Source organism: Suricata suricatta, chromosome 1, assembly GCF_006229205.1.
Source record: "Suricata suricatta isolate VVHF042 chromosome 1, meerkat_22Aug2017_6uvM2_HiC, whole genome shotgun sequence".
Lineage (NCBI taxonomy): Eukaryota > Metazoa > Chordata > Mammalia > Carnivora > Herpestidae > Suricata > Suricata suricatta.
This window is the reverse complement of record NC_043700.1, coordinates 87868199-87894062: the sequence shown is the minus strand read 5'-3', so window position 1 is coordinate 87894062 and position 25864 is coordinate 87868199.

The window sequence follows — 25864 nt, the reverse complement described above, 5'->3', positions numbered from 1 at the left end:
ATCATGTACTTTGAGTGTAAATGTAACATGTCTTTCTGACACTAGACAAACTGATCTACATTATTCTTTCATAACTTTCTTCCTCTCCCTTGCCGTTTCAATCTAAACAGACCCACTCATTTGATTTTGTGTTGTTTCTTTTTCAGCCATGTGTGGCTCCCTATCTCTTCCTGCAAAGTGCTTCCATGAATAGTGCTTATATCCTTTTCATTCTGCTTATATTCGTTATAAAATATAATGAGAAATTGCATTATCTTATCTATTTGACTGTTAGCTCCATTTATAATAACCATGGCAATAAGTATGTCTGGTATGTGTTTAAAAATATTTATTAAGTTAATGTTTCTTAGCCTCCTCTAGTCCATTTTAATGACCTGACATATTAATGCCTTAATCTCTTTTCTTCGAGATACACATTGAACAGTATTGTCTACTATTAAACTTGTAGCTATATAGATAAAACAAGTAAACATATTGGTAGCTATTCCTAGTCTGTGTTTTGAGATTTTTTTTAATTCAGTCGTATTAAGTTAGGGTTAACAATAGTGATCTTAGGAAATATACCAATGTAGTATATTAATAATTATATCATGTTATTATACATTATATATGACTATATTATGCTACTATGTAAATGTATTATGCATCGTCAAATAGGACACTTAAAACTTTTACAAAGGAACATATAAGTATTGCCCAAACATAATTTTCCTGTCTGCACAAAGATTAGCGTTACATCTTTTACTGTTATGCTCAATTTAAATATAACCTATATCTAAATAGTACAATATTAATGTGAAATGTCATCTTAGATTTAATGTATCTCCCTTGGATATTTTATATAGCTTTTTATAACTGAGCAATTTGAAACAAAAATAAGATTCAAATGGAGCATATGAGAAACTAGATATATAACATTTTTTAAATCTAAGATTTCATAAAACATGAATGTTTATCTTTAATTCTATTATTAATTCTCAATATAACTTGAATATTTAATAAAAATATGGCTTATCAGGAAAATAAAGTGCATACATAATATATTTCATTTTATTTCCTTTGAAAAATCTGAATTTCAAACAGAGTCTCCATATCAGTATAGAAATATATTTCGTCTTTCTATTTTATTGTGTAAGCAATGTGAGAACAATTCTCATTTACAAACTGTGAGGACTTAAATTCAAACCCTGGCTATGAAATTACTTCAATATTAAGATGAACTCCAGGGATGGGTTTTAAATTCTAATCTTTTAAAAAATTTTATATTTCATTGATGGGCAATTTCTCATGTTCATTCCAATGAACACTAATGCTGATGATCTAAACCAAGAATTTCAATTTCAAACATATCCCCAGAGAGAGCATCAATATAAAAGCAATTTTTATCTGGATAGGTTTTGAATTTTCACTCTTTCTAGGGAATTTGTGGTGGTTCTTTATTGATAGTAAATGGCAAAATAATACTTATTTTTGTACTAAGGCAGATTAATGTATTATGTCACATCGTATTTGTTTCAGATGCCACTCTAGAGCAGAAAACATGATTTTTAGATTCTTCTTATTTATTCATTTATCAGTTTATCACTATGTACGTCCAATATCTGTTTCAACTGCTATCTCATATTATTTCGGTCTTCTATTACAGAATAGCTCATGATGGTTTGTGTTTATTGTGTGTTTATAGTGAAGACTTGACATATTAATTCACTTCATTCTTTCTGTAATTCAGTGAGGAACCAAGTTACGGAGAGAATTCATAGGAACTTCTACTAGCCTAAAGAGGAATTCAAGATCAGGACCAAGATTTTCAGCTAGTAGGCTGAAACTAGTGTCCATGTTTCTAATCACTAATGGACACTCTCTAAACAATTTTTTTTAAGGAATGAATTTAGTGACTAAACATTTGTGTTTGCATTTTATACATATAAAACTACATGTTAAAATTTCATTATTTAAAAATTTTTAAGAATATTCTTGAATATTTAATTAAAGTATATTTTTGGCTTTTAATTTATTTTGTGTTCATGAATACCCTTAAATACTAGTGTATAGCTTAAAATAGTACAAAGAAATAATGAAAAATTTATTTTTGTTGCTCAAAAGGTAGCAGTAAATAGAAAAGTCAAAGATAGTTCCAAATATTTTAAATTAAAAATAATTTATTTTATTTCCATTATTTTCTCTCTAGAATATTTCTTATATCATTTTAAATGAGAATAAAGTCATATAAATTAGAGGATTAGATAGATAGATACAATGAAGTTTAAAGCCAGAAACGACATGGATAAAAAAGAGCTTGTCACTTTCACTTGGTGAGAGTCAGCATTTCTGAGATACATGATATGACATGATTATTAGCAAGAATGCAGTAAGCTTTGTACATGCTAGAGTTTAGTTATATTTGACTGCAATTCTGACAGAGAAAATAAAACCTTACATTACAGTGACCTATTTCAGAAAAGTGAAATCTCTGAAGAAAAAGAAGATATTAAATAGATGAAATAGATAAAGACTTGGTTGCCTGAACATATGGGATACACTATAAATAGTAACAAATAAAAGTAACAAAACCAGAGTGTTTCAGTCTCTAGACAAAAGAACAAAACTTGTTTCCACTGAAACATGAATAGATTCAAATCCTCAAAATTTTAATAGTGTCAATAGAAATGACTGTATAGATTGATGATAAAGAGATAGGTAGATAGATGATAGAGGATAGATAGATAGATAGATAGATAGATAGATAGATAGATAGATAGACAGACAGACAAAGATGGAGCTACACTTCATGCACATGCCCATGAAAATTCATAGAATTACTTGCCATGCAATTTACTGCTCCTGAAGCAAAATCTGGAAGAAGTGGTTTTGCAATCTCACACCCACCTCCCAGTTCACTCTATACCAAGTACAGATGATAAAACGTTCTGAGACTTTGCACTGAGTATCATAAAAGGACTGAAAATATGACATGATATAAAAAATAATACATATATAAATGAAACCACACAGTATTGCATTCTTTGATGTGGCACACATTTTTATCCTCATTATGGCTGTATTAAATTTTTATTGCTGCCCTAACAAAGCACAATAAATTTAGTGGCTTAACTCATCACATGTTATTATTTCTCAGTTCTTGAAGGTCAGAAGTCTGATAAGGTTCTCTATGGGCTAAAATTAAAGTATAGGTTGGCTTGTGTTTCTTTTGGAGGCCCCAGGAAAAATATGTCCCCCGCCCTTTTTCAAATTCTAGTGGCCACCCACATTCCTTGGCTATATTCTCTCCTTCCTTCTTCAAAGCCAACAACAATGCATCTTTCAGACAATCATTTCCTTCTGATTACAGCCAAGAAAAGTTTCTCAGTTTTTACAGACATGGGATTAGTTTGGACCCATGCAGATAATCCAGGGTTAAATCTGCATCTCAAGATTCTTCATTTACTTCTACCTGCAAAGTCTTTTTTGACATTGTGATATTGTGATTTATAATGAGAAATATGCATTTTGGCCTTGGCCTTGGAGCAAAACTCATAAAACTCTTGGAAGTTCCTTAGTGAAGGGGATGGGGGTGGGAGTACTTTTGTTATATTAATAAGGGGACTGTAGGAAAGCCTTTAGGCCACCTAATGATGGGGGCTGGTTGCCCCGGACCCAACAATGTCATCATTGTTGGGTCAAGTAGAATGATTCTCTGAGTTCTGTTAAGCTGCTATGGCAAATTAATTCAATCCAAGATTGGGGCCAGTGGAACCGCTGATCTACAGCCCATAGATAAAAGGCCTGAACTAAAATTAGCATCTGAAGTGGAGAGGAGAGCAGTTTTGTAGGACTGAGCCCCTAACCTGTGGGATCTGACACTGTCTTCAGGGGGATGGTGTCAGAATTGAATTGAACTGCAGGATGTCCCTAGGTGGTATTAGAGAATAACTTGGTGTGGGAGGAAAAACCCACACATTGGAATTAGTGTCAGAGTCATAGACATGTAAGATATGTTGATAAGTTCTGAAGATTAGGAAGGGGCATCTTTGGGGGCTGGGCTATTTTATTCTGCCTATTGAAATAGTATCTACATTGAGAATTTATTGACAAAAATAGTGTGTCACTGTAATAAACCATGTTGTCCTAGCACTTAGAAGTAGACTTTATCATGCTTTTTAGAGTGCCTTCAGAATATCTAGTCACGCAATCAGATGAAAAATATATATTTTTTGAAAACCTATTGTGGGTAATACACTTAGGATTTATCCAAAGACGCAGGTAGCAAAGACAAAGTCCTGTTAAAATCAAAGTACTTAAGCAGTTATTCTAAGCAATTTATCATATGAAAAATACATCCTTTTTATGCAGTTAAATTATAATGTATTTCTTATGGAAGAAGTTCAGACAGGAAAAAAATATATACATTAGACTGTGACAGTATGGGAGGATTTAATTTGGGATTCAAAATGGGTCTTGAAGTCTAAGTCTAAGGGTTAGGAGAAAACAAATGCAATTAGAAAAATATAAGGCAATATCCAACAAAGTTTTATAGAGAGAATAATTCAGTCCAAATAAGAAATGCAGAAATAAATGTCTAATAGGAAAAACTTTCAAGTAGATGGAAGTTCTCTTTGCGTGATCCTAGGAGGAGAAAGTTCCATGTGAATGATACAACCAACTAAGCTATGAAACTTCAAATTGAGCCACTTGTCTTTTATTATTTCCTCTGAATACTCTCTCAGCTGTTGCTTTTCTTGACATGTAATACTTGTGTCCATAGATTTATCTGATCTTGTTCTCATTTGTTTAGAGGCAGATGAGAAGGCCAGGTAATTCCAGGACAAAGTCAGTTTCTTTGTTTTCCATACAATGTGTTTGAACCCTTGGTTAGGCTTTATCATTCCAATGTCTTACGTGATGACTCAGTAATTAAATTTGCACCATCTAACGCAGATTCTTCTCTTCTGAGAACTCACAGTATTTGTAAAAGGAAATGTAATTATAAATATGTCTTTGACTTCCTAGTCTTTCAGATCTTTGTAAAATGATTGTGTGTAAATATGCTTCCTGGGTTGTCTTTGGGTGCCCTTATTTGTTTTGAAACATACCAGCCAGTAGCATTTGTGTTAGCATACGCTCTATCAGGACTAAGGCATATTAGTTAGGAGATCTTGGACAATTATTTGACTTTTCAGTGCAGCATTTTCCTTACTGGTAAAAAATGTACAGTAATAATAATGACTTACTTCTTATAACTATCATGTGGAATAAATGAGTTGATATTTGTGATAGTTGATAAAGCAAATGGTGTCTGATATATGACAGATTCTATACAAATGTTAAATAAATAAAATGAACTTGGCCTTGTGCTTCAATAAAAACATTTCTCTCCAGGTTGTCAATTTTAAAGTTTACATCATTGATTTTTTTTCTCTATTATTAAGATTTAATTAGTCAATATTTGTAATAAAGATATCACAGTGCTCGATTCACAGAATCAAGAATCATTCATAAACTCAATCAATACATTTCATATGTTATTAATCTTGGTATTATTATAAGATAATTTAATTTACTGAAAAGTAATTTGCTTCAAGAAACCTTAAGTCATGAAACATGGCATGTATATTATATATGTATATATATACATATATATAATCACATCTTCACAAAGAAAATATATAAATAAGTCTTCAGAGGGAAAGAAGAGATAAGGATGTGCCAAAAAGAAAAAGAATGTTTATCAATAAGAACAGTGAGAGGTATGAAAAGGACAAACTATGAATCTCATCCTTACCCAACAGTCTGCACAAAACGTCAAATGAGTGAAATGACTAATGATCATATACAAAATCATTATTTTGAAAATGGGAGAGTGAACAAAATAGATGAAATATTCTGACTAATTGAAATTATTCCATTTCCAAAGTTAATTAGAAAGAATCGTTTGATTCTTGATGACTGAAAAATAAATATCTACCTCTCTTTATCAAAGCCTGAGTCAGAGAGCTACCAGAGATAAAGCTGCACAAAATCATGGAAGGTACAGCTGGTGATATCAGCTTAAGTGTAATAGCTGTAGTTACTGAGGAACAAGAATTACACTAAAATCATTAGAAGTAAAGATTCTTTTGAATTAATAGGCAATGTATTTAAAGAATTGTGGCACAAAATGACAAGCAACAGATAACTAATAAGTTGGCTTGGTAAAAAGTTAGGCTGGGGTATGTGTTATAACTATTGAACACCAAAATGTGGCTTCTTTATGTCAAAACACCACACCTTCATGTATAAGTGTCTGGGAAACTAAAGGTCAAAATAATTAAGAAACAAACTGACTTATCTCCTTGCTGAAAACCTGACAAGAAGATAATAACAATAAATCTAAAACAATATTTAGAAAGAAAAACAATAATAACAGCAGAGAACACAAGGGAAGCTTAAAGATGGCCTTTCTTTCAGAAAGTCTTCGGGACTCCCACCTGTTTTTAGAATAAATGCACTAATAGGGGTCCTGCAGTGTTATATGACAGAGAGAAATGACTAAATTCCTAAACTTAAAATCCCAGGGACTTCCAGTGTATAATTTTACAACCTAATTTATGAAAATCAAATATTTCTATCACTTAATATGATTAGTAGAGTTTTGCCCTCTATGAATGGAGAGCATATTTAAAAAGTTTGAGAACTAGTTTTGTAAATGTTCTGTAAAAATTATCTGGTTGGCACTTTCTCACAATTGTATCACCTCTCCTATCATTTCAAGTCAAGAAAGGGACAAAACACGTGCTATTTATCTGCTCTGAAAGTTTTTTAAAGGTAGTTGTAGTGACCCATCTTTGTAATCTGATGCCTTGCTAAATGACATTGAGTTTCATTATATTCTTCTATTTCTGAGTACAGCAAGGAAGTAATTTGTCTTTGATGCAAAATAGAAAGCAAAGAGCTCATTTGGCCATTGTGGAGAGAATAAAAAAAGAAGGGGCTGACCTGGTGAAAATTATGTATTCATGGAATATATTACACTAAATTGCTCTGTTTCTAAACGTAATCCCATAATCTTTAAATAGAAAATTTCCTTTGACTACAGTGAGTATTTCCTGCATATAGACAACAATATTTCATCTTTATTTGCTTTGTTAATAGTATATGTTGTTTATTTTTCCAAAGCAAGCCATGTGGGGAAGAAAAAAATATTTGAAAATGAAAACAAAAAACTAGGCAATATTTTCTTTAAATGGTTATTTATATAAATAGGTTACAATCCGATTTTTTTCTTTAAAATGCTATACTATCTAAGTACCACTAGTTTTTCACCATGATAACCTTAATAACTGAGCAGACTAAATCTTTGAATTTGGTTTTTCTTTTTACTCCTAAAAGATAAATTATAGTTACCCATATTTCTCATCTTTTAAATATAATTAAACATGATTTCTTTTTACTTTTTTCTTTTAATATGTATTTATTTGAGAGAGAGAGAGAGAGAGAGAGAGAGAGAGAAAGAGAGAGAGAGAGAGAGAGACAGAAGATCCAAAGCAGGTTCTGCACTGACAGCAGCTAGTCTGATGTCAGGCTCAGACTCATGAACCATGACATCTTGACCTGAGCCAAAGACAGATGTTCAGCTGACTGATCCACCCAGGAGCCCCCAATTAAAAGTCATTTAAAACATATTTACCATGTTTAAGATTGTGTCATATCATAAGATTATATTATAGCTTATATAAGAAAATTATATGCATTTATATATTCTTTCTGTGTATACATATAAAGAAGTAGATTTGTAGAAATGGATTATAAGTTATATATATAAAAGATAAACATGCACATACAGTTGTATCTATATACAAAAATATATTCACATGTACTTACACATATACACACATATATTCTAACACAATTTCTCCCATGAATATAATATATTTTAAAATATAAATGTATTTTAGGTTCACTCTAAATAAATTCTAATTAAGCCATTCACAAAAATTAGTATTTCTATTAAAAATGAAGTTACAAAATTAATTTCTTGTTTGTGTTGTCTATGTAAATGTCTTAGAGTGTGCTTTGTTTCAGATTCTAATTTTTATTAAAATTAAGTAACAAAAATTATTTTCCATTTTTTAATTCCTATACATATCCCCATCTATATTCCCAATTTATAAAGTAAATTGAGTCAACAAATCATTTCTTCTGAAAACTTTATAGTTTTATAAAATATGACTTGCAATGTTAATTCCATCACAGGAAATTTAGTTCTCAGTTATTTACACTAATGTAGAGAGCAGATAGGAATAACCATAAATCAATTTGTATTCGTACATAGAAAATGACTGAATTGACAGAATGTGAAAGTGTTGGAGATCTGGAAACTCATTTAATACAATATAATGAGAATAAGAACATAATTAGAAGTTATTAAATTGTCAAATATCCTCATCTTCTCCAATACATAACTACTCTTCAAAGTCTCTCAGCAGAAAATGCTTTGTTTTCTCAATTTTTCTTGTAATGTTTTCTTGAAATGAAGCCTTCTTTAAGTATTTGTGATTTATGTTTTTTTCTCTGTCTTTTGTTTATCTATTTTTGAGAGACAGAGTAAGAGACAGAGCACAAAAAGGGGAGAGGCAGAGAGAGAGAGAGGGAGACACAGAATTCTAAACAGGCTCCAGGCTCAGAGCTGTCAGCACAGAGCCTGGAGCGGGGCTCAAACTCTGGGAGGATGACATCATGACCTAGGCCAAAGTTGGGCGCTCAAGTAAATGACTGAGCCACCCAGGCCCCCTCCTTCTCTGTCTTTTAAACTGCAAATATTCAGAAGCAAACAGAGTAATCTGAGACGTGCATACATAAAAGACTATTTAGAGTAGAGGACTGGAAATAAATGTAATGGAAAAATAAAACAATGTACTGTAATAAGCCATTTTTATAAAACCTGAAGTGATAATATCCAGAGCAGTAATGAATAAATGAGACTGTATAAGGTTTCTATGACAATATGTCTTTCAACATTAGAAATATGGATGTGCATACTATTAAGTAACATTAAGAATGCATATGTTAATTACCAACAACAACAGAAAAAGAGTGGAGTGGGTGGATAATAGGATGTAACATTTTAAATGCTTCAGAATGCAAATCAAGCCTAAAATATTCAGAATGAAGAAACAAAGTAAACAAAACTACAGCAATACCATCCAATGGAGCTTAGAATCAGAAAGACCAGATTCTTAGCAACTTCACGAGGCAAACTAACTAGGTAGTTAATTAGCCAAACAGCCAAAAATCACTGACTGTTATTTAAAAATGAATATAATAAAATATATATCTGGGGCACCTGAGTCACTCAGACAGTTGAGCATTCAACTTTTGATTTCGAATCAGGTCAGGATCTCAGGGTTCATGGGATTGAGCCACACATTGAGCTCTGTGTTAGCAACACGGAGCCTGTTTGGGATTCTCTCTCTCTCCCTCTTTCACTGCCCCTCACCTGCTCATGTGTGCTCTCTCTCTCAAATATAAATTAATAAACATTAAAAAAATATGGGGAGTCTGGGTGATTCAGCTCAGGTCATGATCTCATGGTTTGTGAGTTCGATCGAGCACTGCATCCAGCTCTGTGCTGACAGAGCCTAGAGCCTGCTTCAGATTCTGTGTCCCCCTCTCTCTCCCTGTCCCGCGGCTGCTAGCACTCTGTCTATTTCTTTCTCTCAAAAATGAATAAAAATGTCAATTTTTTAAAAATAAATGACTAAAATATACGTGTGAAGATTAAACATAGTATTTATAAAATGTTAGTGTAAAAACAGTAGACCACTTTCAAACCACAAATTCTGAATTATAAACACCTCAGTTCCTTGTTCTCTTTTAACTTTCAAATTTCCCAGTCTCTGGAACTTTTCTATCTCCTGCTCCCTTATTTCTTCTTTTATTTATTGTATGTGAAATATGATCTTCTGGTTCAAGGCTAATCCCATTAAGATTATTTTAGGTGTCAATCCTTACTAGTTCAGAAATCTGTAATTTCATTTATCCTCTCTGATACTGTCTTTGAATGAATCACAACTATGAGAATCAGCAATAAATTTTCCAATTACTGAATTTATATATGATTGCCTTTCCTACTCGATATTTTCTCATATTTCTACTCTTTAAAATTATACTGTCACACACATACACAAAATCAAAAAGTGTTCATGGATTGGAATTTTCTCATTGTAAATAATTTTCAAGTATTTTTACCTTTGGCTTGTTACTTTATAGGAATATAATTAAGTTCTCATAATTTTTGACCATTTAATGTCTTTTCTGGAAAATTGTCTGTTCACATCCTCTTCATATTTTTAAAAAATTAGGATATTTATCTTTCTGTTATTGAGTTGTATGAGTTTCTTATATATTTTAGATACTAACTCCTTACCAGATATGTATTTTGCAAATATTTCCTCCATTTCATAGGCTGTTTTTTTCATTTTGCTGGCAGTTTCCTTTGGTAAACACAAGTTTTTTTTTTAGTTTGATAAGGACAAACCAAGCCAGAGTGCCGCAAAGCAGAACAATAATGTAGGTCATCTCAGGACTATCATTCTTTAATTGTAATAAATTAATAAACATACAAATACATATACTTATCTTCAATTAACATAAAAATAAAATCAAAATTTGATACCCGTATACCACCAATTTCCTCCCTGGAAAGGATATATCCATTATTAATAACTGAAATATCCTTCTAGACCTTTACCCTACAATTACAATGTTGTCGTCTTTTGTTATATATAAATAGGACCAAATGATAAGTACCGTTTGATAACCCCTCCCACTTTCTTTTTTTTTTTAGGTTAAATTTTTCTAATGTTTATTTATTTTTGAGAGAGAGAGAAAAAGCAAAGTGTGAGCAGGGGAGGGGCAGAAAGAGAGAGAGACACAGAATGTGAAGCAGCCTCCAGTCTCTGTGCTGTCAGTACAGAGTAACACAGGACTCAAATTCAGAAGCTGTGAAATCATGACCTGAGCCAAAGTCTGACACTTAATCTATTGAGCCGTCCAGTTACCCTGACAATCCCTCCCCACTTAAGACATAATTAAATCATTTCAAATGAAAAAATTAATGATAATTTAGTTATGTATTTTAGGACAGAAAGCACTAAATTATTAATTTTGAGTCATAATTCTTCTTTATCCTATGACATATATGAGCTCTAAGGTGCAAAATGTTTCTTATGGATTACCCTTAGAAAACAAGAAGTATTAGAAAGTGCTGTTTATCCTTGGCTTAAACTGCCTTCAATTGCACTGAGCAATTGGCATATTGAGTGTATGGCAAGTTGTCGACCATTACATTCTAATGAGGAGTCTCGAATTTCCAGACTTTTGGTTTAATTTCCTGCTCCACCCATCTAAAATTTTAAATCAGTTACTATGTTATATGTCATTTTCGGGAAAAACATTTCCAATCTAGTACATTGTGGTTTTTCCAAGTGATGAGCAAAATGAAAGCAAGCACTATCATGGAATTTGACACTCCTGGAGGTTTTATTACCGTCCATTAAAAAAATCAGATCCATTAAAAAAGAAAGAAAATCATCAGCATGAGTTCCTTTCTACTTTTCTTCTCGACTTTAGAAACATAAATGGAAAAGAAATCAACTACCTGGATTATAAGAGTGATGTTATAAGAATTACCTAAAGTGAAATAGCAGAGAGGAAAAAAAAAATCCTTGTTTAAGAACCAATACTGTTTTGTTTGTTTTGCGGTTTAGATTAGTTCTTTTAACTAATAGTGAAGTCACAGGAAAACAGGGGACAATGTTGCACATTATTTTATTTAAAAAAAGTTTTAAATTATTTTTAAATACAGTTTATTCTCAAGTTGGTTTCCATACAACACCCAGTGCTCATCCCTACAAGCGTCCTCCTCCATGCCCATCATCCCTTTTCCCCTCTCCCCCAACTCCCACCAACCCTCAATTTGTTCTCCGTATTTAAGAGTCTCTTGTGGTTTGCCTCCCTCCCTCTCTTTAACTATTTTCCCCCTTCATTGCACATTATTTTTAAAAGCTGTAACATAATAATTATTACTGTCTATGATGAGGATATAATATTATGTGTAATACAGTGCTTTATTCTATATTCCCTCAGTACCACTGATGGTAATTATCACAGTTGGTCTGTCTTACATGAAGTTGTTGAAAATAACTTTAGCTAAATGCTGATATTTTCAGTTTACTTTAAAAGTGTGGGGGCACCTGGGTGAGTCAGTCGGTTAAGCGTCCGGCTTTGGCTTAGGTCATGATCTCACAGCTGTGGGTTCGAGCACCGTGTCAGGCTCTGTGCTGACAGCTAGCTCAGAGCCTGGAACTTGTTTCAGATTTTGTGTCTTCCTCTCTCTGACCCTCCCCTACTCACGCTGTCTCTGTCTCTCAAAAATAATAAATTAAAAAAACATAAAAATATATATTAAATGTGTTATGGAAATGCATCTCAGGTGATACTACTCTAGACCAAATATTCTGATTTGTTAAACCAGTTCTGAGGGCTGAATCTTTGTATGTTTCTATAAGTCATGAACAAATGCGTTGTTCTGAAAAGGGATGTAGTAACTCACACGATTATGCTGGGTGTATTGGCTTGATAAGAAGGTGAGCTGTGTATCTAAGAGGTAGTTAAATAACAGAATAGGCTAATATATTTAAAAAAAATAGTAGGGGAAATTAATGCGACATTTTGCCTTTGACAGGAAAAGTATTTGAAATACTTCAAAATACATGATGTATACCATTGTTATGTTAATTGTTTGACACTGAATTGACTCTGATTACAATGATTTATATTATAATTCAGATATTTGCATTTATTATAAATCTCTGGGCATTGTAGAAACAAGGTCAGATTTAATTATTACTTTTGTGTCAATGTTAGTTTATATTATCATAATTTATTTTCCTACATAGTAAAAGCCAGTCAAATTCTCCTTTTTTCAATATGCACAGCATCCTCCAAATGCTGTATCACACCAAGAATGAGTGGATAGAAAGAGAAAATTGTATTACTTCTGAACTTGCTCCATGATTTCACTGTGTTTTATTTTATTTTTTTATTTTTAACATTTATTTATTTTTGAGAGAGAGAGCATGAGCATGGGTGGGAGAGGGGCAGAGAGAGGAGTCACAGAATCTGAAATAGGCTCCATGCTCTGAGCTGTCAGCACAGAGCCCAACGTGGGGCTTGAACCCACGAACCATGGAATCATGTCCTGAGCTTCAGTTGTATGCTCAACTGCCTGAGTCATCCAGGCGCCCCAGTTTCGCCATATTTTAATACACGTTCCTAAATAGCACATGCACGTACACACACACACACACACACACACACACACACAAACATTTTCTTTAAAATTAGTGTATAATAAATAATAAATGAAATATTTTCTTAATAGAAATCATTAATTATTTCATGTTAAGTACAGTTATTAAAATAGCAGTTAAATTCAAAATAAATGCTTGATATTTAAAATCTATCAGGATAACACCAATTATAATACAAGAGCATTAAAGGACAGCTGTTATACCTTCTAGGAGCCAGGTGCAAAAACTATATACTTTTCTCATTTTAATTAAATATTTCAATAAATCCTCTTTGAATACACTGAACATTGCACATAAAATATTTCCAACTCAATTGAATACACTGAAATTTGCACATAAAATATTTCCATCTCAACTAAATACTGTTTCAACATTAATTTATAGGTAGAATGGTTCTGAATTTTAAATTAAATAAAAACATTTTCCCAAATATAAAGTTAATTAAAACAGAAAAATCAAAGGAAATATTATGTTACTTAGCCATCTAGAATGCCTAGTCAACTAATGAATATTTCACAATTCTCTTGAGGAAACGTTGTATGAGGAGACAATTTTGTGGACTGGTAAAACACTTGGTTAAATCTTAGATTTCATATTAATGCTTAGTGTAGACAATATGCATCATAATTTTAACTATAGGGTAAAAAATAACAACATGGCATTTAAACTAAAACATAAGCATATATAATTCACACTTAATTAGTTATTATTTTTCCAATCCATTAATTTTCCAATCCATTAAATTCTTGTTAATTTATCAATTCTTCCCAATACTTCCCAAAATTGAATCTGTGAATCTCCAAATAATAAAATTTCTGATGAGAATTCTGAGAAATAGCATTTAGCTACAGATGACCATCAGCTGTATAAAGTATACTTTCCTTAAGCAAAAAAGTAACATTTTTATCAAATTATTCTACTTACCCTACCTAGAAAAGTTAGGTTAGGCATGGCTTTGCTGTGGTAGCAAATAAACCCCCATGTATCAGGTCTTTACCACAATAAATGGCTTATTTCTCTATTATATCACAATCTAAGTATGTCAGGTGGGTTTCTTATCCACTAGAGCTTCAGGGTTCTCCATTGGATATGCTGTATTCAGCCAGCAAAAAACCAAAACTACAGGACTTCACAACAGGTCTTAACATATAGCCTGGGACGGTCACTTCTACCTATGTTCCTTTGGTCAAAATTCAGTCTCATGACTTTCTATGTCAGGAAAGCTGAAAAAAAAATGTAGTTTATCTCCATGCCCATGAAGAAAATAAAATGCGTCTGGTGAATTCATAACATTGTCCCAGTTTCACGGGTGTGTTCACAAATAAACATGTCAACTGTGACATTTTGCTTATTGAATTATTTTATGAAGTAGTTACGTATTTGGCAATGCGGTGGAATTGCAAATTCATCCCCAATCTCTATGTAAAATGCCAATGTGAGCTGCTACTTCTACATCAGGATTTGCTTCTAGTGATAACCACCCTATTTTTATTTTCAGGCTAGCAGTAATCCAATCATGCATCCAGATCCAATAGATAGTAGGACTATTAATCTTCTCTATATTAAAGGTAAACTTTCTAAAATGAACTGTTGCTTTCCATCATCATTTAGAAAAAAATTATATATGTACGTGAGTAAATATATCCATCATTAAATACTGATCACAAATATAATAGAAATATGTGTATTTTCCCTATAAGACTATTGGCTCTTAAAGATAAAAGTTAAGGCTTATATTAAAGGTAAAAGTTAAGGCTTATAATCTTATATCACAGAATTGGCAAATATTAAAGTCATGTAACTTTTCTAGCATGAAAAATATCTGGCTTAAGGGTGAAGCCATTGGTCCTTTGAATTATATATACAGTCCAATGTGATGTTACTTGCCCTGCCTCTCCAGCATAAATCTCCAGCATAAACATCATGTGGCTTCTTTCTCTACTCATTATATTCTTCCCTCAAGTTCATTAAATGCCCCTTCCCACACAGAACCCTTAAGCATGCCCATGTCTTTTCCAGGAATACTCCCTTGGCACAACTCAAAATCATAGTTCTATATCTGATCCAATGTTTATATATACATGTTATATATAGATATATGTTTAAATAAACATAAGTATAATGTATATTAGATAATTAATATATAAAACATATGATATATGATATAATGCAATATATAAGACATATATATAGCTTTGCGTAATACATCTGGCTTCTAGTTCCCATTTCTTATGCCTCTTGATGCAAGTTTCTGTAATCTTACAGCATGTTGTACTTCACCTAATATTTATCACAATTAAATCCATTAAGTGCTCATACATATTTGTTTATTGTCAATCTCACCCATAAAACTGGCAAGGCTTACATATATCTTCTTCATATGTGTCCTCAGTAAAAAAGCATTGCACATGATACATATTAGGCAATAAATAGAAGTTTCTGGAGTCAGTGAGTGGTATGTAGATATGTATCCTTTTTTCTGTATGTAGCATCTATATAAACTACAATAAGGATGTTGGATACATGTAAGAAAGACACAATTATGCAAACATAATATGAAATCCTTGGCACAGTTGACCCACAACTTATTTTCCAAACACAAGGGCATGTGCAGATACACATCCATGTCACACATACACACATATAATTTCTAATTTCTTATTTACAAAAATTTAAACATTGCCTAGCCAAGACATTACATACCAATTTTTGATGATAATCTGACAAGGGGGACTCAAATATTCTCTCCATACTTCTATCTAAACTCACAAGCACATTTAGATAGAAAAAAAAATAGTTAATTGAACCAATTTTTAAAGATAAAATTATGCATATAGCAGATTGCATTTATTACATTCTTACTTTTACAAAATTCAAGACAAATATTTCAAGTTAAAAAAAATTTAATGCTAATTTTTAAAATAGTCATTTGATGTCAAATGGTTTCACCCAGGCATCCATGGTCAGCTGTGTCTCATGAAGATTACTCTGTTTGTGTTGGCTGGCTATTTTCACTTTAGGAAATGGCTCCAGTAGACTGGGAACCCAAGAGCGGAGAAAATGACCTTTCTTCCAAATGGTGTCTTATCTTTCATGCTACTTTCCACGGCAGCCTCATCACACTCACACAATGTGAGTGTCTCTTGAAGCTTAGTCTCAGAATAAAAGCACTTTCACCATACTGCATTGCCAAACGCAAGTCACAAGGCAAGCCCAGACTTAGTACTGAATTAAACTTTTCTTCTTAAGAAGGGAAGCTGCAAATACACATTGGGTAGGACACTGATACAGGGATAAATAATTGTGGGAAGTTTTGCAATGAATCTCCAAAATCCCTCTCACTAACTGAATAGGTTAAATTACTTATATGAAATAACACCTTTACCCTCCAATCCTCTCATTACTATAGAAAGGAAAAAAGAGTGCTCCTCTCTGAATCTCCTGTATAGCTAAAGTCAAAGAAAATGTTTACCAGCCAAAATTAAATATGTGAGGAGACTATTTAAGGCTGTTGTAGATTTAATTCAACTCCAGGCACACAAAGCCAGGAGGACTTTAAGTATGGAGGTCAGCTAGCAGAAAAGTACTGGAGGGCATACTGTCTGGGTGGAGATTAATCAATGGGATGAACACTTTGGGGTTATTTCTGAGATTGTAAATGCTGCTCTCTATGATTATGTTATCTGTGCTTGGTACCTGGCAGTCAAGGAAGATAGGTGTGTGCCTCCCACAGAAACTAAGAAATGGGGTTCTACCCTTCTTGATAATCGCATTTCAAAAGGAAGGCCTCAGGTTCCTAAGAAAGACATTCCATGGGCCCTAAACCTAGTAAGAATAGATTTATATACATTTCAAAGGAGGTTAGAGAAGTGAAAAAATTTGTAATGACAAGTCATCTAAGGTAAATACTCTAAGAAAAGGGAGATCTTGAGCCTATAGTCAGGAAGAAACTTACATAATGTTTAGTCAGCTGGAAGGGCAAATTAAAAGCACCTTGGGCACTAAGTATTTTCCATTCACCCCATCACCCTCTTTCTCAATTGCCTCTTCTGGTGGCTTTATATGTTAATTCTAACACTTGAAAATCCATTCAAGTAATCTTCTTTCTAATCTTACTGACTATGGGTGTGCATATATATATGTGTGGGTACACACACACACACACACACATACAGGCTCCATTTATACAGATTTTGTAGTCTATATGTCTTATTTTTTCTAAATCTATTAAAAAACTTTAAAATCTATTTTGTTTTTGATGCTACATACATAAATATCACAGACACAGTAAAATTATTTTTTTTAGTTTTATAGTTAATTTACTTTAAATAAGTGACTGAATTATTCACATTATGAAAAAGAAAACTTTAGCTCAATTGGACATTTTTATTTTGGACTAAATTGGTCAGCACTTTCACTATCATATGCTATTTCTTATAAGTGGAGTAACATTTATCCTCATGAACAAACTTGTAGAAGAAATAAGATTTCACCATTTAGACTTGGCTCATGAATAAAATGCCTTTAGGGGAAAATATAAATGACTTTTTTCTCCCCATCTCCTTACCCAGAATAACAGCTCGACTGACATAAGTGAGGTTTTATAAAAAAAGACACATTTTGTTTGGAGACAAGTATGAAGTATTCCAACCTTAAAGGTGGACTTTTTAGAAAATGGTGAATGGAGAAAAACAACAATGTTAATGGGAGAGCAGTTATAGGCTCATCTATGTTGTTAACATAAATTGCATTGCCATAAAATTGTACCATCCTTTTCTACACGGAATCAAGAGCATTTTATCATAACAAAAGACTATTCTTTTCAAACTCAGTGGGAAATAGGCAATAGTGGAATTCTATTAGAATGCACACTGATAAAGAATTCAGCTCAGCTACGTCTTATAAATGTACAAGTTAAAAGAAACTTTCTTATAAATGGACTAATCTTCAAAATAGTAATATCATACCTAAAACAAATATCTGCTCTTTATGCACCAGGAGACTATGATATATATGCAAATGAACTTGTACAGCATGTATTAGTACAATTTGGTAGGTGCCATCTTTGAAAAGAAGTAGGTTTCTAACTTTAGAAAAATACATGAACATATAATATTCATTGATGTGTCATCAACATCCAGGTCTTCAGAGTAATGGTATAGTCCCTCCTCTTTATGACTCTGATAGTTGAACTTGCCACAGACATCCATCCAGTTTCCTGAGTAGTCTCATCAGTAATCTATGAACCAGACTTTACATCATGAGGCAAGACATGATCAACATCAGTGAAGTAGTGAAATGGAGACAATCTATCAGCATTGATGTCATGTTAGCTGTAACCCAGCTCTACAAGGCTGATCATGTTCAAAAGATGAATGTACTCGGATTATATGAGCAGCTACTGCAGGTGAGTTAGAGCAAGGTAGGTGCAGGCAAAGTGTAGAGAAGTGGAGAAAAAGTAATGAATGGTACCAAGTATTTCAGAGCTTGGTAATATTTTTGGTCAAATGACTGAAAATATTCTGGTACAAATACTCTTATGTCTTCCTTTTTATATTTGATACATTTGTATTGTGCTTATAAAGCCAAGAAAAAGAAATTGAAACCTGACAAGCACACCTTTCATCATTTTATTTTATTTTTATTGTATTGCATTGTTTTAATAACATTTGCACTATATAATCTGAAGCAATAGAAGGAAAAAAGAAAGTTTCTTTTAATGTTGTTTTAAAGTTACTTCAGGGGTGCCTGAGTGGCTCAGTTGGTTAAGCGTCGGGCTTTGGCTCAGGTCATGATCTCACGGTTCTTGGGTTTGAGCCCTGCATTGGCCTCTGTGCTGACAACCAACTCAGAGCCTGGAACCTGTCTTTAGATCCTGTGTCTCCCTCTCTGACCCTCCCATGCTCAAGCTGTCTCTCTCTCCCTCTCTCTCTCTCATAAATAAATAAAAACATTAAAAAAATTAAAAAAGATTACTTCAAATAAATTAACTTTAGTTACCAGTTAAATCTATAACTTAACTTTCCAATAATTCAGATGGTTCTCAATTCTCTTTAAACAATAAGCAAAGGCAATATTTTCTATAAACTATCTCTGGTAACATAACTATTTGTTCTCCTGATACTAAAATACTTGTTAATGAAACGGTCTTAAATATCTAACATGATTTTTATTAAATTTGATTAAATAAAGTCTTAGAGTTTGTATGTTTTTTGTATGTTAGTAGAAACTAATACTTAGTAGAAACTAATCATTATACATAAAAGATTCTTCCCCTTTCTTTTGAGTGACAAGAAATTAATTTTCATCATCATGTAATATTTCACTATATAAATATACCAGAATTCATTTTGCTTACAAGTTTTTACTGTTACAAATAAAGCCTCAATGAATGTCCTTATATATGTCATATATATATATGGTTTGGGGATACCAGTGTAGATCAGTTGTTTGAGCGCCCAGCTCTGGATTTCAGCTCAGGTCATGATCTCACTGTTCATGGATTCCAGCCCTGTGTTGGGCTTTACAATGACAGTGCAGAGCCTCCTTGGGATTCTCTCTCTCTCTCTCTCTCTCTCTGCTCCTCCTCGACATGATATCTCTTTCATTCTCTCTCTCTCAATATAAATTAGGTTAAAAAATATATAGTTTCATATAAGGTAAAGATAAGGTCATTCTATAGTGAAATTGCTAGGTCATCAGGAAATATTTTATTCATCTTCCATAGATCCTGGCAGTTTTTCTAAATGGTTGTGCAAACTTACACACTCACACTTAATGTATAAAATTCCATTGCTTGAGAATATTTCTAACACAGATTATTGACAATCTTTCTCTTATTAGTTATTCCCATGTGTATATAGTGCTTGGATTATTTTGTATTGTTTTTGATAAACAATAGGGTACTATAGCTATTTGTGTTTTATTGACTACATGAATATCTCTTTGTGAAATTATCTTCAAGTTTCATTTTCTAATTTTCAACCAGATCATCACTCATTCTCTTACTAATTTGTATATTTTCATATATATTGATACATTTTGAATATATAATTTTGTAAGTTGTATGTATTTCAAATAATTTATCTAGTCTTGATTTTACAATAAACATGGTATTCTTACAGGAACAGAGCATTTCATGTTATTTATTTTTCATATTTATAACTATAATTTTTATAGATGATCTTTCATATTTAGATATCATAAAACTTAGATATTAATTTTAGGTTATAACATTTCATAGGGTCATATCAATATCTTAATGTCAATATCCACTTGATACCATCATTTCTTGAAAACTGATCTTTCCTAAGTGTAAATTTTACTAAAATCAAGTGTTTTTTATCTGTATATATAATTCTAGACTATTCATTCTGTTGTACAACATCGTTGATCTTACTTTGTAACAACATAACACTGTCCTGATTGCTGTGTTTGTAGTAATGACTGTATGATAAATGATGATAACTGATTGAATTAGAATAAGTCCATTAATTTTGCTTGCTGGTTTGCATTCAAGATTTCATGGGGATTCTTAGTCATTTGTGTTACCCTAAATATTATATAATTAACTTTTCATTTTCTATTCAAAATTCTGGTAAGGCTGTTTTGGGGAATATATTGAATTTATAGATCAGTTTGTGGAACATTCACAGATTTGGTATACTATAAACCATCCTCAGAATAATAGCATAAAACATATATAATTTTTTATTTCATAATTCTATGTGTTGGCAATTTGGCCCAGCCTCAGTGGAGGGGTTCTTCTGATGTAGGTTTTGCTCAGCTGATTTTAACTGGATTCACTCATGGGCCTGTGATCTAATTTGATTCCTTTGTCACATTATTTTTTGTATGTATTATAGGCTTGTGCTTTGTGGTTACCTGAGACTTACATAAAATATCTTATATTTATGACATTTAATTTTAAGTTTACATCAACTTAACTTTGATATTATGTAGACTTTATGTCTTTACTTCTCACTCCCTCACATTTTAAGTTATTAATATTTTATTTACATCTTTTAATATTATGCATCCAATGACAATATTCTAGTTATGGTTATTTTTAATATATTAGTTTTTTAACTTTTAAACTACTGTTGTAAGGGAATTCTACTCCCCCATTACAATGTTAGAGAATCTGATGTTGAAAATGTGTTTTTTATTACCAGTAGGTTTCAAACATTCATATGTTATATATTATTTTTTCTATAACAATTTAATTTTATTTCTCATGTTTATCACAATATAACTCTTTAATACTTATCAAAAGTTTATTTTTTAAGTGTTTACTTACTTATTTTAAAAGAGGGAGAGCACCTAAGCTGGGGTGGGGCTAAGAAAGGAGAGGGAGAATCTCAAGCTGCCCACATTGTGGAACTCAATCTCAAGAACCATGAGATTACAACCTGAGCCAAAATCAAGAGTCAAATGGATAACCCAATGAGACACCAAGGCATCCTTGGTATCTTGGTTTCTCAGAAAGGATGTTAGCCTCCTGCCAACTCCATGGAATCCAACAGTTAGCCTCACATCAACTCCATGAATTTCAGTGCTTAGGATAAACAATACTGGCCACTTGAGTCACTGTTTAGTCAACCGTGGACACTAAGGTGACAAAAACAAGTGTTACGGCATATTTTATTACTATTTTATTTAAGTCTCTAATTGTACAAGGTGAAAGGCCAATGGTTTCTTAAGCAGCTTGAACTCCCACACTCTGGAGGCTATGACCTTTTCCTCCATTCTGACACCTAGTCTGCCAGTTTTCCAGGTTCTGTGCCACATACCGTGGGACAATGAGGAGTTGCTTCTTTAAAATTTCTCCCAATGTATGATGTTCAAGCAGTATAATAAATGAGCCACATGGCCATTTTCTATTATTTGCAGTATAATAAAACAGCTTAAATTTTATTTGCAGGATATCATGACTTAGATATATCATGAAAGGCCCAAATATATGAATATCTTTTATACAATGATTTTATACATGCCTTTTAAAATATTATTTTCGAGTTTAATTTATTTTTACTTCCTAACATTTGTCCCTATTTATTAGAAAATAGATAATTTGGAAAATACAAGTAGTTCAAGGTTGAGTCTGGTTTTGCATCTCTTGATCCTGCCTCAGGACATGAAGGGAGTGCCACAATAATATAATCATGAATGTCAAGAGTCTTTCTCAAAGCTAATAGTGGATGACACAGAAAGTCAGAGACAGTGTGAGGCTTCCTTTCAGTCCAAGGAATTGGGGCGGAGGGCAGGAGACAAAATCTGTTTATTCAATAATCCTCCCTGTACGTATACACACCTACTTCTGAAATCAAAGGAAAAGATGTCATATGCCATTTTGATTAATACTTCTCTGATTGTTAAATATTTCAGAAGAGGAATCATATTGAAATATTTCATTAACATTTAAAATTTCCAATAAGATATTTCATTCTAATATATTAATAATGTCAAATTTAGAATGTGGTTCTTATACTCTTAAGTGGCTAATAAAGGAAGCAGAAAAGGATATTAAAATTCTTTGAACTTGGCATTATACCAGAAACTTTTCACATCATTTTATATTTATGTGTACATTTAGAAAAATATTGACATTTGTGTTTTATAATGTAAAAGTTATATAAGGAATATATAAATTAAAAAACTAAACTTTCAAATATAACTTGGTAAAGTAAAAAGTATTTTTAAAAATTGGAGAGTAACAAATGATAATTATTTCACATCTGACAGTCTTTATTAAAATTGTTATCAAAGGACTTGAAAGTAGGTGGGAGAGAAGAGACCTCACATATTTTTATAGGAGGAAAATGTTAACATGAGTGATATACATGTCAGAAAACTATGTGGGTAAATTTAAAATATCCATGTAAATTGATCTCTTTGATTGTATTGAATTACACAGAGACACACACACACACATACACACATACACACACGCACAATTGCCCCCAAAGAAAACACAGAAACAAACACAAAGAGTGCTTCAATATTTATGCAATAAAAAAATGACATGGAAAAAATAATAGAATATTTTATTTCTAATTAGATAGGATGTTTTAAATTACCACTGCTGTAACTATTTAAGAAGAATAAATTTCTGCATTGATCTATGATTTATTTTTGACCTGTAGACTTTCCAGGAAAAAAGATACATTTAATAATTTGACGTGTTAAAAATAGAGGCTCATAAAGCAAAATGTCAAAATGTTTTATATAAATGCCTGAAACTCTTAATAATGATTATTAAATCTCTCCATTTATTCATTTTTTGTGATAATATTTGTTAAACTCCAATTGTTTAACTGTTGTCAGTTTCTCTGCTAGACATTAAAGACAAAATAATGTGGTGATAAACTAAACAGTGACTATCCAAAATATGCACACATCCTATTCCCTGGAATTTGTGATAGCTACTATACATGATAGAAACAAAAACAAACAAACAAACAAACAAAGGATTTTGTAGATATGGTTGATTTAAGAAAAGTAAGATAAGAAAATTATCTAGGGTTATCTGGTTGGGCCTGATGTAACCACACGTATTTTTATAAGGGGAAGATTTCACACACAGAAGAAAAGGTGATACAAAGTAGAAGTAGACATAGATGTGAAGATGTTGCCCTTGAAGTTGGAATGACTCAGGTAAGGAACACTAGCAGCCAACAGAAGCTGGAGGAGTCAAAGAATAGATTCTTTGCTAATTACAGCCAAATCAACACTTTGATTTCAGCCTAATGATACTGATTTCAAACCTCTTGCCCTTCAGAACACCACTTAAACAAATTTCAGTGGTTTTAAATAACAAATTAGTGATGATTTGTTGCAGCAGCCATAGGAAGATAATAAAATTGGACTGTCTTTCAAACTTGTAATTATGTAGCTAAGAATGGATTAATTTTGGTTATTTTCTTAGACCTTATTAGTATGCCCTTTCTAACTGATATTGAAATTAGAAACTTTTCACGATTTTTGTATATTTGTACCAGATTATAAGTAAAAACTTTTAAAATAGCTACTTGTTCAATGAACAGGGATGAAGTTCTGGCTGTACAGATTCTGTCTTTGAGTCTCCTAACATTATACATATATTAGGAAAAGGAAAGATGGATTTATTTTTTATGAGTGTCTATTCTTTGTATTTCATCCTTTCTATCCACATAGACAAATCAAATATAAAAATCTAAACTCATGAAATTGCCATAGAAAACTTGTCATTATTACATTTTTGAAGAGAAACAAGAAATTCTGATAATGTTAGAGACCGTTCTATATGTAAAAAATGAAAAATACAATAATATATTTTTCTATTACTGTTTCACATATGTTTTCTAGTTTATCCAAAGCATTATGCTATACAATTATTGAATATGAAAGGGATATTTAGTAACTTCAAAATTTTAGTCATGATCATTTTTAAAAATTAGATTCCATATATCTTCATTATTTATGAGGAACATGTACAAAAAACCCAAAGCAATCTTGAAGTTTTAGAAGTATGCTTCTAATGCATAAAGACGTGAAATGGTTTATTTAAGATGATTATATTTCGGCATCTGCTGGGTTAATTGGACTTTTTCAATTAATATTAATGAGGAACATTTAATTATCCCATTACTAATAGATCACTTCTGATGTTCAAATATAATGCAAGTCATTATCTAAAATTGTAAAGCCATTAGTTGGGGCCCTGATGGGTGGTGGGGAGAGATTGAACATTAACATGGAGCTTTTAGTGAACAAAAAATTAGAATCTATATAAAATGGTGAGGGGAGGATTTAAGGAAACAAACAATGTATACATGATCCAGAAAATCAGAGAAAACAGTGAGAAGAAGGACCAGGAGCTCACATTACACAGGCCCCGTTAGTTACTAGACGTGTGGCCAGACATGATAGTCAGTGTGTTTCACTTGTGAGTTCTTGCAAAACACTTGCTTAGCTGCAACAGAGGAAGTGGTTGGAGTTTAGAGTATTCATCAGAAGTTGCAGGAGTTGTAGCAAGTTCTGAGAGTCACCTGATACCACATCAGAGGGGGATTCTTACTGTTAACCTGGCCTTTGTTGGCAGCTTTCCTAACCTCCAGCCCACCAGCTCTTCCTGGAGACATGCAAGCCATTAGTTGTATATTAAATCCTGCATATCAAGCCTATAGGGAGTGACGTGTGTCAGCCAACTGAAGTTCTTTCTCTTTGTGGCTTGAAGTCTAAATTTCCTTGTGCATCACATAGCCTTTCATGAATATACATTTAGCTTTATCTTTAATTTCCAGTGTCATCTATTTTTTTGAACACCTTGCTCCCTGAACAGTGATAGTGCTTAGTGCCTAGTTGAATGGAGGAAAAATGAAGGCTGAATAAGAGTTAATAATAACTGTGTGACCTACAGGGATTGAAACAAAAATCCTATGCACCTGGCTGAGGAAATTTGTAACATAAACTATGTAGGAAAAATTATAATTTCACTTGAGAATCGAGGTAAGATTGTTACTTTATATGACTGC